The sequence below is a fragment of the Cynara cardunculus genome, unplaced genomic scaffold (assembly GCF_001531365.2).
Source record: "Cynara cardunculus var. scolymus isolate 2C unplaced genomic scaffold, CcrdV1 Un_Scaffold_5455, whole genome shotgun sequence".
NCBI lineage: Eukaryota > Viridiplantae > Streptophyta > Magnoliopsida > Asterales > Asteraceae > Cynara > Cynara cardunculus.
Genome location: NW_020202416.1, coordinates 12,900 through 17,686, shown reverse-complemented (window position 1 = coordinate 17,686; position 4,787 = coordinate 12,900). Strand labels below are relative to the sequence as shown.

Genomic DNA, 4,787 nt, shown 5'->3' with positions numbered 1-4,787 from the left:
ACATTTAGAAAATCAACCGCCTGCCTTTGGACCAATACCACCTTTTCCAAATTTTCCGTAAGGACACCCACATCATGATAATAATCTGGGTAATGATGACACAGAATCGGAAAATAATGAACAACCAAGAGAGCAAACTCCGAACATCATTAATTTGGCAAATTCCAAAAATGGAAGAATCATGGACTATGCTATTCCTGATTTTGAGCAATTAAATTCTGGGATAGTTAGACCACATATGACCGCTCTCCATTTCGAACTAAAACCGATTATGTTTCACATGTTGCAAATAAACGGACAGTTTGCCGGATTACCTTCGGAGGACCCACACTCACATTTGAAATCTTCAGGGAAATCACTGATGCTTTCCTGATCCCGGGAGTGTCTAATGACGCTCTGAGACTCACCTTATTTATATTTTCTTTGAGGGATCGGACAAAGACATGGTTTAATTCATTACTGCCGGGGTCTGTGCCTTCATGGAGTAATATGGCAGAAATTTTTTTGCGAAAATATTTCCCACCAACTAGGAATGCTAAGTCGAGAAACGAAATTTGCCTTTTTAAACAAATGGACGATGAAGCTGTTCCTGACGCTTGGGAAAGGTTCAAAGAGCTGTTAAGAAGGTGCCTTCACCATGGCATCCCATGCTGTATTCAACTTGAGACGTTTTACAATGGGTTAAATCCCATGGCAAAACAAATGTTCGATGCGACTGCGGGCGGAGTTTTTACAGCCATGACCTATAATGAAGGATATAAGATCCTAGAGAAAATTTCTGCAAATAATGGACATTGGGCTGATCCACGTGCTCAAACGCAAAAGAAGACAGCAGGAATACATGATGTAGATGCATACAATGCATTAACAGCACAACTCACTTCCATGGCCACCATGCTTAAAAACCTTACTTCTGGCCAAGGAGTGCAACCAACTATTACAAAACTATTCCAAAAGTCCTCTCAGTGCAATGTGTTTGTTGTGGTGGGGAACACTCGTATGAACATTGTCCTCATAATTCTGAATCCATAAACTTTGTTCATAATGGATCTGGTCCCTATACCAACAATTACAATGCAAGTTGGAAACAACACCCAAATTTTCCATGGAACAGTCCAAGTTTGAATCCACCTGTTCATAAGCAACAAGGAATCTCTAATTTTCAACCTCAATAGCATGCAAGCAGTTCTTAAACTCATCACCAAAGTTTTTAAACTACTCAACCACCTTCTCAAAACAAACCATCTCCATAGACTGATTTATCATCTTTTTTGGAAGCAATGATAAAAGGGTTATTTGCGCAAGATCAAGCTCAAAATCAAGCTTTGATAACCCAACAAAACTCTCAGAATCAGTCTCTATTCAATCAACAAAGTGCTGCCATCAGAAACCTAGAAACGCAGATCAGTCAACTTGCTCTCAATCAGAACAATAGAGCCCTTGGTACCTTGCCTAGTAACACAGAAGTCCCAAGAGCCTTAGGAAAGGAACATGTGAAAGCAGTGACTCTTAGGAGTGGGAAGGAATTAACAGAGACCATACCAAAAGAAAGTGAACAGGTTGTGTCTAAACTTCAGACTATACCCATGGTCCCTGTTACTGAAAGTCCACCTAAACCTCTGGATGACCAACTATCTGAGACCACCACTTTTGTTCCTCCTAAGTCGAACTATCCTTTGTTATTCCCAGAAGAAGTTGCTAGGAAAAAGCCAATTGAGGATGAGATTATAACAGGTCCAAAAACCAAGGTTGTAATCCCATCTAAACCTCAAGAAAGTAAGACCAAGACTCTAGGCACCCTGGACCCATCCTACTCAACACAGCTAAACAAAGCTATCATAAAGCCAGTTCCTCTTTATGTTCCTTTTCCCCAAAGGTTAAGGAATCAAAAAGAAGAACTGCAATTTAAAAAGTTTTTKGAAGTGTTTAAAGCATTGCACATCAACATACCTCTTGTTGAAGCAATAGAGCAAATGCCCAGTTATGCCAAGTTCCTTAAAGATATTTTGAGCAAGAAAAAGAAGTTGACCGAATATGAGATCGTAGCCCTTACCGAAGGATGTATTGCGCTTCTAACCAACAAAATACCTCCTAAGCTTAAAGACCCAGGAAGTTTCACTATTTTTTATATAATAGGTGGAAAGGAGATTGGTAAAGCTTTGTGTGATTTAGGTGCTAGTATCAACCTTATGCCCTTGTCTGTTTTCAACACCTTAGGCATAGGAGAAGCTAGACCCACTACTGTCACCTTGCAATTGGCCAATAGAACCATTGCTTATCCAAAAGGTAAGATTGAGGATGTCTTAGTTCAGGTTGACAAATTCATATTTCGGCTGACTTCATCATCCTAGATTTTGAGGCTGATAAGGATATTCCCATCATATTAGGGAGACCTTTCTTAGCCACTGGTGGAACTTTGATTGACGTCCAAAAAGGAGAGCTGACCATGAGACTCCATGACCAGAAAGTCACATTCAATGTCTTCAATTCTTTAAAGTACCCTGATTACTTAGAAGAATGCTCAGGAGTTACTGAGATAGAGACAATGTGTTAAGAGGAAGGAGTTAGGAAGGCTTGTAAGCTAGAGAAGGAGGATAGTGCTGAGAAAGGTGATAAAACTACTAGGATTTAGAAGGTGACGTCCCATCTAATGCTGCAGCATTTGAGTTGCTTGATAATAGTGAACTTAAGAATTTTACCCCATCTATAATTTCACCACCTGGCCTGGAGTTAAAGAAACTCCCATCTCATTTGAAGTATGTTTTTCTAGGAGAAGAAGGTAAGTTACCTGTCATTATATCATCTACCCTAGAATTACATCAAGAAAAGAAATTGGTGGATATGTTGAAGTTGACCGCAAAAGCTATGGGATTGACTGTTGACGACCAAAAAGGGATTAGTCCTTATTTTTGTCAACATAAAATCGTCCATGACAATAATTTCACATCCATAAAGCCACAAAGAAAGGTGTCTACTTTTGACAAATCCATAAATAAATTATTCGGTCTCTCACCTCTCATAGATTCTGAAAATAATGCACTCTTGCACACGACCCCTGAGGCATATTTAGTTGAGATCATGACTCTCCTTGGAATGCCTGAGACTGATTGGGAGCCTTACACTCATTTCATGTTGAAAACCTTTAAGGCTGCCAGTTTGTCCCCTGATGAGAATGTTTGGATAAGCTTTATTAGACATTATTTATCACTGACTACTTATGATAGCTCCTCTTATGTGGAAAGGTTGATACTTTTGTTGAGTTTCATAACAGGTAAGAAAGAGAAGGAGCCGGATGGGATGACAAGGATGATGAAAGATTTGATGGCTCAAAACAGTAGCTTGATGGACTGTATGGTTAAGCAAATAAATGATTTTTAGGAAAAAATGAAGCATTGCAGACAAAGTTGGTTGAAAAGATGAACATTGGGGAGAAGAAAGCTAGGAAAAGCATCAAGAAGCTAAAGACAGACCTGGAGGATGGTGCAATGAAAAAATTTAAGAGGATGGGTAAAAGATGAAAGACCTCAAGATGAAAAACAGAAGGTTGATGGTAGAAAATGAGAAGATCAACGAAGAATTCAAGATGATGAAGGCTGCAACATTAGCACCAACAACAGCTGCACAAGCTTCATATCCTACTCCTATGGAGTAGGACAGGTTCCATCATTTCCCTTTTAGCTTCTTGTTTTATTTTGTTGAGTCTGGGATTGTTTTTAGACTTTTTAGTTTATTTTCTTGCAAGAAACACTTATGTTGATAATTGTCATATGCATGTATAGCCACAATAATTCTTATAGTCTAGCTACACTTTCTAATCACTTGGTATCACTAAAACTAGCTTGTTTTGCTTGGGAACACATTTTGATCCACATCATATGCTCAACTAAGAGAGGATAAAGGCCCTTTGTTTTTTTCTCAAAATTTTAGCCACTTGTAGCCATTGCATAAACAGCCCCCTATATACTTCCAATGAGAACATTGAAAAATCTGAGTTTGGGGGTGGGTACCAACATGGTTATATTGATCAAAGCAATACAAAAGAGCACAAAGTGCCAAAAGTGGAGATCAAAGTGCACAAAGTGTATAAAGCTTCAATGCCATATTTGAGATATTAAACACCACAAATATCCCATAGGGGCAGGTGTAAACACCAAAAATGTCCCATAGGGGCAGGTGTAAATGCATTCAACAAAAGAGCATAAAAGTGCCAAAAATTGAAAAAATTCAAAGTTGATGCATAAAGGAGAGAAAAGGCAAAGAGAGGAAAAAATGTGCCAAATGAGAGTAAACCAGTTACTTCCAAGTCCTATTAATCTTAGACATATGATGTGTTGAACATAACAAAGAGAAAATAGAGCTAGCTTATGGTTCATGCTAATGGTTAGTTAGGATATGCTTACTTGAGATATATGAAAGCTATATAGTGCATTTTGGCATAATCAACATGTGTGTATGCACTTACTGCATTTTCTTACAAAATTTTGAAATTTGAGTCATTTTTAGTTGTCTTTTGGTTGCTTGGGGACAAGCAACAGTTTAAATTTGGGGGTGTGATACGTACTATGTATTTGGTGCGTAAAGTACCTTTTTATTGTCTTTTAGATAGGTTATTTTCTATTTATATCCCAACTTTGAGTCATTTTATCTCTTTTCTCTGTTTTTATGCTAAGAAGAATGATGAACTTGTTTTTTTTGGATTTTGGTCTAAATTAAGCTTATTTTGGTCAGGTTGGAGCAGGTTGATGCTGTGGGAATGTGGCAGCATGACCTGATGATAGAAGAAGAGA

At 38.2% G+C, this 4,787-nt stretch overlaps 1 non-coding gene across 1 annotated transcript; it reads right to left on the bottom strand.

Moving 5' to 3' along the window:
* Positions 1-537: 537 nt before the first annotated feature.
* Positions 538-644, bottom strand: LOC112504391. Its single transcript, XR_003068179.1, has one exon. It is a non-coding gene; the product is annotated as a small nucleolar RNA R71 (small nucleolar RNA).
* Between the last annotated feature and the right edge of the window lie 4,143 nt (positions 645-4,787).